Consider the following 13,272-nt stretch of genomic DNA (forward strand, 5'->3'; position numbering starts at 1 on the left):
CATTCTAATGGGTGTAAGGTGGTATGTTAAAAAGAAAAAAAATCAATTCCAGCATTGACTACAAAAACACAAGGAAGCAGAAGCTTGGTCTAGTGACAGTGTTAGGATTAATTTTACTTGTTGAAATTAATGTTCTTTGGATAAATAAACCATTTTACTTATCAAATGGTGGATAAATTTGACTGAGAACAGATTATAATTACATTAATTCATATGATTTGTGCCAAATCTGAAGACATAGGAAAAAGAAACCTTTTTTTTTTGCTATTAGTAGATGACCTGGTTGGATCATGTGAGTTTTTCTCCTTTTCATCCTCTGATACCTTCTCTTCAAAGATTAAAGTCAAGTCTTATATATTGACATGTAGTGTTCAGGTACTCTTATAATTAACTTCAATTTCCTTTAACTTCTTTAACATTTATTTGAAAAAAAATTGATGGAAAATTTATTCCGGTTTTCACAATTATACAAGCAGTAGGTGAAAATTTACTCAGACACTAATAAGCTAAATTTGTAGTTCTTTAATTTATCAGTTGGGATCCGAAGAGGATTAGTTAATTGGAAACTGATTGCTTAAATTAAAGGCACCTATGGATTATGTATTGGCACTCAGGAGGCTAGTGGGGCTAATAAATGGGTTTCTAATCCAGCTTTGGTGTATTTAGCTTCTGAAGGTGACCTGTTTGTCTTCTGTATTTATAGCCTTGAAGGAGGCAAGATGGCAGTGATGTATGGACCTTGTCATAATGGGAGGGTGGGACTGGAGGGCAGAAGCTTGTGCTTGATCTTAATTGTCCTCCGCAGGAGCCACAATGATTATTTAACTAAGTACTTTTGAACTTGATTATTGTTTAATTCATCATGCATGTTTGTATTTTTAATTCCTATTGAAATATATTGGGTTTTTTTTTTTTTGCTATTAGTCTAACACTTTGTGCTAATATAACAATTTGACAAATGATTCCATAAGCTTATGCATTTTAGCATTAATTCTATTATGTGAAAGAATGGAAGGACTTTTTGTTTATGCCCAGGACATTTTTTAAATGAGAGGTGATCCCATGTTTAGTGACACTGGCTTGATGACACTGGATTCTGTAGTAAACTTGTCTATAATTAAAGAGGGTGAAGTTTTAATATGCCTAATGTATTATTTGGTAGATTGATTGAGTCCTTGAGAATGTATTTGGTTGCTGAAGTATGCTTTAAAATGAAGGTTTTTGGCATTCTTTGAGCCATGAGCAATTTATGTCATCCTTTAGCATGCCTCTAAATGGAAATATTATTTAGTATCTTTCTTTTATTACTAAGATCCTCTAGAGCCAACTGTATAAAACTGGCATTTGTAAACCTGTTGAATAGTATTATTAACCTAGCTTTGAAGGAAGGCCTATGGAGTAAACTCGTTTGTTTTTAAATTAGGTTAGGTTTGGTAGCCCTGTGGAGTTGTAGTTGTGGTTTTTCTTTTTTTTTTAAACAAAGTCAGATAGCTAAGTACGTTTTGTTTTTGTTTTCTGCTGTAAATGAGTATTTCCTGTCTTATACCTTTTTTGGTAATTCTGTTAAAAGTAGCATCAGTAACTCTGGGGCTTGGTTTCCCCCGAGGCAGTCTACAGCAGACAGTTTATAGAGTTTGTATGTCACTGAGGAGGTTGGTGGAAAGGTTTTTTTCCCCTTAGCCTCGTTCAGCACTTTAGTATCTCTAGTTCTTAGTAGGATCATTAGATCTAAGTAGTGCCCTTTGGGGCCACTCTCAAGCAGAGAATTAGGGAAAAAGTGAAGAACAAGCCTGGAAGGAGGGTTGAAAAGGAAAAACATAGGACACAGAGGTCCACATGGGTGTCATTGAGTTGTAGAATGCCTGGGAATGGCTGTTGTAGGAACATGCCACTTGGCTTCAGTGGGCCCCCATCATCTCCTTCTACTTGAATGTTCATGCTTTGGTGTTTTTAGTCCTACATGCGTTTAGCACCTAAAATGTTGGTAATTTGTGACATTTGGTTTATGATGTTATTAAATTGAAGTTTGGTGAATCATTTAGAATTTTAGAGTCCCATTCATCTTTCTTTGTTTTTTAGGGGAAGAAAGTAAGGCACAGAGTTGGTAAATAATAGAGCCTAATTTCTGATTGGTGTCTCTGGGCTTCACCAGTGCTCATTCTACCAAATCATAGCATCGAGTGGTTTTATTTGTCACTTTTCAATCTGTTAGCTTTCTGAGACACAGATTCTCAGTTGCTCTTTAGATTGAATTAAGGTACATGAAAGAATCACTTTTCATTTCTAGTAGAGGCTTGGTTAATGAAACCTGATTGAGGCTGGTGTACCTGTGAAATATACATCATTACTTACCTCTATCTAGGTTATATATTATTTTTCTTAATCATTACACGATTCACATCCCTGGATATAGAGACATTAGTAAATTAGTATGCTGTTATCTTTGTTTTGTAGATAACATTAGTTTTCATCATCTGTACATGAGAAGGCTTATTGTCAATGCGTAGTGAAACCAGGAAATGTACTCATAAAGCAAGACATGGTCACAATCATCTTGAGAATGTTTATGATGAGTCATTCTCAATTGAACAGATTATTAAAGTCAGTACAACAGAAATGCATATAGGAAAGTTTCTCTTAAAAAAAAACCCAAAACCACTTAAAATTTTCATAGTGTCTCAGAATGGAAACTGGTTGTGTAGCTTAAGAAGCAAGTTCAAGGGCTTTCCTTTTGGTAGCAGGATTTATGTTGAAATGTGAAGAACTTGTATCGTATTCCATAAACGTTATAAAGGAAGTGAGATGTAATTTACTTGCAATTATTAGTCATGAAGTTATGAAGAATATAGAGCCTGACTTTGTTATAGACAACCTACAGTATAAAGAAAGGAACAAGTCCCCATTTCACACGTGAAGCTCATGATAGGGCAGAGGTACAGTACAAAGGACAGCCTAGGCGTGAGGAAGGCAGAGAAGTCTTTGTTATTTGGCCAGAATAGGCTAAGATTCAGAGTAAATGAGACTTATGATCAAAATAAGCTCCAAGTCTCATTAGGGCTTTTGCATGATGATGCTGAAATGAGAGTAGAGTACAGTATACAAAAATATTTTTGGTGTGAAATTTGTACTTAAGTGCCTACTTCTCAAATCTAGAACCAAGGTGAGTGGCTGTATTTGCCCAGTCTCAATAAGAATATTAGGTTATAAGATAATCAGTTTTGATTCCTCTTTCTGTTCCTGTTGTACTTTCTTAATGCTACCCTTAAAATTCCAATATGGACTGTATTTCTTTATTTTTATATGAGATCTCTGAAAATCTGTGGTATTTATATGAGTATTTCAAGTAATTTCTGTCTGTGCTGGTCTATAGTATAGATGAATTCTAATTAATTTTTTCATAATTTCAGAAGGTCTGTGATGCAGAACTTGAAATGTTATAGAATCTCAAATTTTAATAGCACTCTTTTTTTTTTTCGGTGAGGAAGATTGGCCCTGAGCTAACATCTGTGACAGTCTGCCTCTATGTTTTGTATGTAGGATGCTGCCACAGCATGGCTTGATGAGCACTGTGTAGGTCTGCTCCTAGGATCTGAACCCACGAACCCTGGGCTGCTGACGCGGAGTGCACAAACTTAATTACTACACCACCAGGCTGGCCCCTAATAGCACATTTTAATCTGCTGCTGAATTTAGGCATTAATGATTTTAGGTTTCATCTCACATTTCATATTTACAAGGGAAGTAGAATAATAGATAGAGAATGATTAAGCTAAGCAAATATTTTCACTTTGCCACAGTGTTAGATCTTCTAAAGTCAAATATTTGCAATAGAAATTAAAGCTTAGCTAAACTAAAGAACTAGCTATCTTATCTTTTAAGATAGGTAAGATGTGGCTTCCAAAACCTTATTTTCAAAAAAGACTCTCTGGTTACTATAAATAATTTAATATATGAACAGCGTTCTATGAGATCCTTATAATTTATTCCTTTTACTTAGAATTTCTATCTGGTTTGGTTTGGAAGTACTTGCACCATTGTAAGAGTTGTTTGATAGGAGAGTAGCTTGTTGTTGGTTATGCATCTCTTCTTGCTGCTTTGCCCCTCCCCACCGTTTGTTTTTCTTTCTGGATGGTTTCTGTTAGCTTTTTTGTAAGTTAGAAAAGACAAATGATTTTAAAAGCCTGGGAAATTTGTTAGTAAGGACCTTCCCTCCCCATTTTTAGCATTTCTTTCTCTTGGTACATATAATTATTTTATGATGAATTTTCAAATTTCAATTCTCAAAATGCTTTCCTACTTCCTTTCTCTGGCCCTCCACTCAGGTGGTTGAGCTATTGGAAATTTTCATCTGTATTTATGATTTGTAGAAGACATTTGGTTATGTTTTCTTGACATGTATTCCTGCAGAATTGACCCAATTAGCGACTGCATTTTTCTCCTGTTCTTTTATTTACCTGTGTCCTTTTCCTGGGTTATAGTGTTTGCAGTTCCTAATCTGAGCTGGATGTGAACGTTGAAAGGGTGTTTGTTGTTCTCTTGCTTGTAAATTGGTAAGGTTTTTCACACCCCAGTGGGGAACTAAGGTGGTATAATTCTTTCTTTTCCTTTTATCCTGGCTTAGTGCTTTCTCCCAAGGAGCTATTTAATGGATGTTATATTTTATAGTCTTTCTTTCCTTTTTACCTTAAAGTCGAAGTTCTGATTCTCATGCCTCAAGATCTAAGATTTTTTCAGACTCCTCCATCCTCCTTATTCCCTCTTGTTCCTCCATCCGTATGACTATATGTCTGTTTTCTTGAGTTGCTCCTTTCTGTTGTCAGAGTCTTTCTGGAAACATTTTGTGTGGAAACCTTTGTGTTCAGGCCAGAATTCTCTGGGGAGAATTTGCTTTATAGACCACCATCCTCCTTTTGCTAGCTGTCTCAGATTCAGAAACTCTTTCAATGGGAAGGAATGCTCACATTATGGCCTCCTCTCATGGCAGATGACTGACCATTCCCCTCAGAGACCATTGATACCTGGGACTTGCAGGGTAAAAGGCAGTGCTCCAGAGAAATGCAACTCATGCATACACTCAAGGTTTTTTTGTTTTTTGTTTTTTTTCTTCGTTCTTTATTGACCAAAAAGCTAGAATGATCATCATTCAACAAGTTTATCTGACCTTTCCTACTTTCCCCCAAGTCTCTGTGAAAAGGGTGTTGGTGTCTTGTGACTGCATTCTTCCAGTGCATTAAAGCCCTTCTTATAACATACCCCTCCCCATGCATCTCAGAAAACAGATGTCCCCTGATTATGGTTTTAAAGCCAGTACTGTAGTATTGCATTTTGGAAAGATGTTTGTGGTTCAAATTTTAGAGAGGAATTTTATTAAAATTCCCTACCCAAAGTCATGAGTTCTTCCCTGCTTTGCCTCTCTCCTTATGTATAAGCAGCCTGTGAATAAGGCAAAGGGCAGATAGAATGGCTGAGTACTCGGGGGATGCTTTGAGATATTTCAAGCATTGAGAAATAAGTGATTGAAAACGTATGCTCCTAAAAGCTCTAGCTTTGTAGAAAAACAGAACTCTACTTTTCATCTTGTGTTATAAATATAGAGGTAACTGATCAACTTTGGAGGAATTGGGGATTTGTTTTTATTATGAAGAAAAATGTGTAGCCTCCCACATACCCACATAGCAGTTGCTTAGGACTGGAAAAATCCTCCGTGAGTGGATAGATGTATGATTTTACCCAGACTGTCATTACATATGGCCTATCTGCCAGAGACTCTAGTCCCTGATTTTAGAGTGATGGCATATTACGCTGAGTGAGTCTGAGGGTATCAGTGTGGAAAGGAGAATTTACAAAGGAGGAGTGCTGATGGTGTAAGGTAATAGAACCTGTGATTCTAAAACTTGGCAGGTGTGACTGTGTTGGATAACAGTGGAGAAAATAGTGGAGAAAAATGCTTTCTTGCTCTTTTTTCCTCAGGTCAAGTTGTGTAAGTTGCCGAGAGAATGGAAGAATAAAGCCTTAGATTGCTAGGGGACTCTCTCACTCTATCTTTTTCAAGAATTGTAATCTTTTGTCTTGGTGAGAGTCAAAGATAAAGCCCCTGACTTGAAGCACTCTTGTTCTTGTACTTAAAGCTATTAAAGTTGATTAGAAGGGAGTGGCTTACTGATGAAATAGAATTCTTATTTTTATTTGTATACATTTAGATCTAGATCAGTGCTGTCTAATAGAACTTCCTGTGATGTTGGAAATGTTCTGTATCTGTGCTGTCAGATATGGTAGCTACTAGCTACATGTGACTGGTGAGTACTTGAAAGTGGCTAGTGTGACTGAGGAACTGATTTTTAATTTATTCTAATTAATTTAAATAGCCATATGCAGTTAGTGGCTACCATATTCAACAGCGTAGCCCTAGATTAAAGCTCATAAGTGATTCACGTGGGTATACAATGGATAGCAATCTGAGGGCATTCCCGTGTACAGACATGTTATGGTTTTGTGGATATGTGCTTTTATTTTCTTTTGGAGAAAATTGGAATGAAAAGGGGAGTATAAAGGTACTATTAGTATGTGACATGGAGAGTTACAATTTAATTTTTAAAACAAAAAACCAAAAGGTAAGCTGTTTTAATGTATTTAAGAAAAGCATTAATGAGAACCTTATTATTCTGCCTTAAGAATCTGTGCTCTTTGATTATAACAGGAAAGCTTGTTAGTGGATAGTGAAAAATGAAGTCTAATTAATAAACAGATTTTGTTCATTCATCAATATTTGATTGCTTTCAAGTTAAACATGGCACCATTCCTGCTCTCAGGAATCTAAGCAGAAACCAGGAGACCACGCTTATACAGCTAGAATAAGGCTAGCATGGAGAAAACAGGTTCCCAGAGGGCTCTGAGTGCCCTTTAGAAAGGTATGAGGAGTCAGGGCAAGCTTCTGTGAGAACTGACAACTCTTCCTATTTAACAACATGAAGTAAAACAACATTCCTAGGATCAGCTAGATGTATTCTAACACACTGTGCTCTGCAAAATGTTTGAGTTCCTCTGTGCTGTGTGGGATTCTAAGGATTTGTAGAACACGGTCTGTTTGTTATCATCAGTGTTAACTGACTTATTGAGCATCTTGTATCTGCTAGGCATTGTGCAGATTAGTACTTTACGTGGGTTTATCTTACTTCTTCCTCACAACTGCATGGAATATGTTATATTATTATTTTCATTTTATAGATGAAGAAACCCAAGCTTAGACAGTGACACTGACTTGCCCACACTTACAAAGCTAGCAAGGACCAGGGTGTGTTTCTGTCAGTAGTGCCTTACAGATAAGGTGAGAGGAGACAATATATGAAACATTTGAGTTAGTGAATAATAAAGTATTTTACGTCAGTAATATATGTTAAAATACTAAGCTGTAAAATGCGCTGATTGCAAAATCAATTAATTAAAGAGGGGCAAACATCAAGAATTACTTCTCAGGTAGCATAGGGCTTGGAGTGGACTTGAATGGTACGCACTTATTCGACAATGTGTGTTGAGCTAGCAGTAAAGACAGGGTGAGCAGAGGTGAGATGGAGCAGCCCAACTGTAGGGGATACGTATAGAAGGCTTTTATTGGAGAGCTGTGGGGGAGCAAGATTATATAGTGAGAACTGATGGGAGAGTTTCTTGAAGGAGGAAATTAAGCTCATATAGTCTTTCCTCAAAAGTTCTTTTTTCAATTGAGATACAGTTGACATATATAACATTATCTTAGTTTCAGGTGTACAACATAATGATTTGATATTTTGTATATATTGCAAAATGATCACCACAGAAAGTCTAGTTAACATTCATGACCAATCACACAGTTACAAATTTTTTTCTTCCTGTGATGGGAACTTTTAAGATTTATTCTTAGCTACTTTCAAATATGCAATACAGTATTACTAACTATAGTCACCATGCTGTACATTACATCCCATGACTTATTTTATAACTGGATGGTTGTACCTTTTGACTTGCTTCACACATTCCTTGAAAGTTCTTGAATGAGGATATTCAAAATTGAGACAAAAAAAGTAAGTGTCGTTTGTGTTTATAGAGAGAGTAAAAATTCAGGTCTAAGATAAGGCACTAGGAATGGAGAAAAAGATTAACGGTGTTTTCCTCTAAGTTTATGTGGTTCAAGACAGTGACCAGTAATACCCACCTGCTTGCTGTTATCTCCAACCTATTATGTGGTACTCATCTCTTTGATTAGTTGTTTGTCTCCCACAGGGGAATTCTGCCCTTTTCCCTGGCTTGGAGCCTGATTTGTGGCTAGGACACACCAAGGCCAGAAATAGTCCCACTGCCTTGGTGCCCTAAGGTGGGTTTAGACATCAAGAGTCTCTTTTTTCTTGACTTCCTGTATTCCTCTTATGTTTGTTAACATTTTAATTTAATGTCCCACTTGAGGGAGTTGATTCCTCTCCCTTGTTGCTGACTGGCAGATTCTTCTCTTTTTTAAATCTTTTCTTTTCTTGTCTTTTTTTTGGGGTAAAAAATACCTGACTTTATTTAGTTCTTCAGCTTGCCTTCTGAGAGTGGTCTCTGAAGTGAATAAGTTTTTATCTGATTCTGTAGTTCGAGTTGATGTTGGTCTCTAAAATGTGAAGAGAATGGCCACTTGAATAGTTTGGATTACTTTTCTAAAACCTGATGAATGGTTAAGGCACATATTGATGTGGCAGGTATTTGGGGAATCAAGTTCCCACCAAGAACTCCTAAGACTAGTTAAGTGCAGTTAAATTGTAGAATTTCTCTTATTCTTGTCCATGACTCTCATACTGTTCCAAGGAAGAATGAGAGTTGGCATTGACCATCCATAAGTTTTGTAATGTGGAAATGAATTACATTGGGCAGTGTGATCTGAGTGTTTGATTCTGTCGATAAGTAACTTGTTGAACAGTTTTCTTACCTACAGGTTTCTTAGACCCTTTCGCATGACCATATACAGTGTAAACTTTGAGAGGAACTATAAGTAATGTGTCCTATGCTTACTTTACACAGAAGGTTTTATTGTTGTGGTTGTTGGTTTTGGGCTGCCTGTCATAAGACCTCCAGATCTCTTTTTAGGAACTTGGTTTGGGAAAATGCTTTTTTGTATCTATGTCTATGTCTATCCAAAGATTTTAGCACCTCCTATGTGCTGATGACTCCCACGTCCATGTCCTTGCCTTGGTCCTTCTCTGGAGCATCACATTGTATTTCTAGCTGCTTAGTAGATACCTCAGGCTTGGATGGCTGTGTAATACAGGCTGCCGAAACCCAAGACTTTTCAAAATTAAAATCTCTTCTCCATTCAGTTACATGTATCATCCTCCCTCTCCCCCCAGGTTGTCGAAACTAGAGGTAGAAGCCCTGACATCATCATCCGTTCTCTGTCTTTGATTCCCATCTGGTTGATTATCAAGCGTAAAATCTAACGGAAAGGTTAGTATTATCACCAACAAACACATACCCTGATTGTGATCCTGGTGGAGAGTAGGATTGGCTTAGTTGTGGATGTGGTAATGGGGCTCTTGAATGCCTAAAAATCTGTTCTCTACTATTGGGGACCTCTGTGGGTTTTTCAGTGGTGAGAAGAGCTGTTTTTTACTATTACTGCCTTTTCTACACAATTCAAAAATTCTGTAGTATTCTAAAAAGTGCTTCTTACCTTGTTTGTATCATATCATTTGTTTAAAAAAATTATCAAAAGTGACAGACCCGTAGGGAAGAAGCAACACACATCAGATCCAGCTGGTCAAAAACAACAACAACAACAACTGTGAATTACCAGTTGCTGAAAATGGCACACAGGTCTCCAGGTAGTTATATTGTTAGTCAGTTTGCAAGTTGCAAGATAAAGCAGGGAGGAGAGTAAAAAAAGAGATCTGTGCATTTCCCCCAGGTCCCATAGATTTGTTCAAATTAACTTTAATCAGAAGTGGCAGCTTTTCCATTGAAAGCCTTTCAGAAGAAATTCCTCTGTTTTCTGAAATGAGAAGAGGATTTCTTTGAAAATGCTGTGGTAACCCTGTGCTCCATTTACGTTTCAGCCTTCCGGGTTGCATTTGTCACTTGCTTTTAAGATTTATGTTCTCGTGTTGAATATTACCTTGCTTATATTTTCCAGGTGTTCTTAAAGGTCGCTAGAGACTAGAGCTCTTCCATATACGTTTACATTGGGCAATAAATTGAACTTCTGATATTTTTGTGGTTGTAGAGTATGGAATGAGTATTTTGCTTGTAGGTTTAACTTTTCCTTGACTTCAAAATTGAGGAAATTCATCAAGGGAACTTGACTTTGAACAGTTGGGATACAGACCTCATTTTATCTGACAGTTGCTCTACTGTCTTTTTATCTTACACTGTATGAGGTGAAAGCTTAGAAAAAAATACCTGTGTGGTATTGATTAAACCTGCCAACACATGACCAATGAAAGTCTTGTTGGGAGGATTTACTTGTTTTTGGAAGAAGTACTAGCTCTGCCTCCTTCAGTCCTGCTCACTGCTTCACATTATTGTTCATAAACGTGATCCTGTTCAGTTGCTTTTTCATATTTTAAAAAGCTTAATTGGAAAGGCTCTGAAGATGTAGCTTTCTTTTTTTCCTCCTTGGATTTCTTTCTTTCTGATGATAATGTTTGTGTCTATAAATCAAAAGATTCTCTTTTAGTTTAGTGATAGTTACAGGGCTGTGTTAATAATTTATAAATGTCAAGATGAGGCCACTTTTAGGCCATTGGTCTATGGAAAAAGACCACTTTACAAATGGAAAATGTTTAGCTTGCTAGTGCCCACAGATTTGACTGTTGTGCTTTTCAGCTTCTTACTGTGTGTGTCATATATCACTCGACTGCTCTTAGTGGTCTTAGGGCTCATTCCTGGCCATATAGAGACTTTAGTGCTGAGAAAAAGTTGGCAGTGGTGCCTTCACTGCTGATGAATGATAGCAGCTAAATATATGTAAGAATTCTTATTTAGAAATCTAGAGTCTCTTACTGGGCAATAACCCCTCCTCTTTTTTTTATGATTCTTACTGTCCTGGATGTTAATGTCATCAGCCGTTTGGTGCCAGTAAGTACAAGGCATTTAAAATTGTTAACTATAGAACATGCTTGCATTGTCAAGATTACCTGAAGTGGGGTTTCCCACTGTTCCACATAGGTAGAAAATGATATTTGTGTAGCATACTGGGTAAACTGGAGATATTTGGGGAGTATTTATATGGGACTTTGTGAAAAATTCATTACATATTCTTTAATAGTATAAGAGAGGAAATACAATGAGGGAAGATAATGAGTATTGAATTTGCCCAAAATATCCAATAAAGTGTCTTGAAAATTTCTAATGGAAAACTTGGGCTTGCTTCTGTGAACCAAACATTTTCATATTAGGTTCTAGACGTAAAATGACTCAATTTCTGATGAAGACTTTGATGAATGTATTTTCAAATGCTTGAAGATACCCATTAATGAAAAAATTTGCTCATACAAGAGGAGGTGATAAATGGCAGAATATTATTGCATTTTCTCATATTACTGGAAATATCTTTCTTGTCATTAGCCAGAATTTGGTCACTTGATCGTATTAAATTATACTTCCAGAGTAGGATTATTCTTTAAATCTAGCCACTTTCCCCTTTCTTTCATTGACAAATGTAGTTTTCTTAATAATGCACATAGATTTTGAATCCTGCCAATAAACCTTTTATAACAAGTATTTGAAAATAATATGCCTTTTCCTTTCTCTATTTGACTTAACAATTCTTTAGGGTTCAAATTATGACACCAATTATATACATCACTAGTGAGCCTAATGAATCTCATTTTCTGGAATTGAACGTTTGTTTTGAATTTATATACGTAGTCACTATATGTCTTCTTTCTCTCTTTTCATGTGAGCCTTACAATGTTCAATGTAGGGCCTCAAAAATGTTACTTAAGAAAGCTAGTTTTAAAATCCAGTGACTCTCTTTTATTAATTTGCAAAGTGAGGATCTTTAAAACAGACGTGTGTGGGTGGTGTGCCCCCCCCACCCCCCCCCCCCCCCCAATTTGGACAGCTGTTTTATTTCCCTTTGAAACAGTGGGGTTGGGGGAGTGGGAGGATGGGGAGGGTGTTCCTGTCTTGTGTGTCTTCCTAGAGTGGAAACTAGCCAAGAAGACTGTAGCAGCCTGGGTTTTATTAAATGTAGCATTTGCTAACATCAGTAATATGGAATTTGTCTATGGGCAACTGTTACATATGGAGAGGTCTTCTCTGTGAATAAAAGTGTATTTTCAGAACATGGTCTTGATACAGTCTTTCCATCATCCTATCACTGGTAGCTCACACACTTATTTGGCCTGTCAATAATGTCTTGCTTCAAAGTATTCTCTTGCTGCCATGCATATTTCATCCTCATTAGTTCGCTTCAGTACCAACCTGTCTCATAGTTGTTGGTACTGTTTGTATGGTGAAGACGCCGAGATTTATATCTCTAGCCCAGAGCTTTCTGACCTCTCAACCCATACATGTGTCTCTGCTTGGATATCTACTAGGCATCTCAAACTTAACATGTTCCAAACACGATTTCCAGTTTTCCTTCTCTTCCTCATTTTGGTAAATGTCAACTCTACTCTTCCAGTTGCTCAGGCCCAAATCTCAGCGTCTTCTTTGACTCTCCTCTTTGTCTCACACCACATCCAATCTGACAGCAGATTCTGATGGCTCTGCTTGCAGAACCTACCAACAGTCTGACTGCTTCTTAGCGCCTGCACTATCATTCACTACCGTGCTTGAATAATTAGTTTCCTAACCCTACAGCAGCCAGAAGGAATCTGTTAAAATGTAACTCAGAGTTGCTTCTCTATGCAAAACCCTACATTGGCTCTTCCCATCTTTCAGACAGTGCAGTGCCCCGGAGCTTGCCCTCCATCTCTGACTTTCTTCTTTGCCTTCATTTGCAGTTTTTTGCATCTGCCAGGCTTTTGTCTCAGGCCTTTGTACTTGCTGTTCTCTCTGCCTGGAATGCTTTCCTTCCAGAACCTGTCAGTTACTTCCTTTAGGTCAAATGATTTCCTTAAATAAATTAGCAATTCCACCATCTCCTTTCCCCAGCCTAATTGGTTTCCATAGCACTTATCGCCAGCTGATGTACTATGCATTTACTTGTTTGTTTATTGTCTGCTCCCTCCCCTACTAAGCTGTAAACTCTCTGAGATTAGAAAGGGTATGTATCCTGTTCATACATGTATCTATCACTCCTAGGGCAGTGCTTGGCACCTA

At 37.2% G+C, this 13,272-nt stretch overlaps 1 protein-coding gene across 6 annotated transcripts in view; it reads left to right on the plus strand.

Moving 5' to 3' along the window:
- RERE (arginine-glutamic acid dipeptide repeats) overlaps positions 1-13,272 on the plus strand; it is a 403,675-nt gene that overhangs the window by 112,993 nt on the left and 277,410 nt on the right. For 2 of the 6 annotated variants that reach the window (XM_044769612.2, XM_070511160.1), the window contains exon 2: positions 9,354-9,450. The exons of the other annotated variants lie outside the window; for them this stretch is intronic. The gene's annotated coding sequence lies outside the window, so the exon portion shown is untranslated. The remainder of the gene's footprint in view (positions 1-9,353; positions 9,451-13,272) is intronic. 6 annotated transcript variants of the gene reach the window in all.

Source organism: Equus asinus, chromosome 5 (genome assembly GCF_041296235.1).
Source record: "Equus asinus isolate D_3611 breed Donkey chromosome 5, EquAss-T2T_v2, whole genome shotgun sequence".
NCBI classification, from domain to species: Eukaryota; Metazoa; Chordata; class Mammalia; order Perissodactyla; family Equidae; genus Equus; species Equus asinus.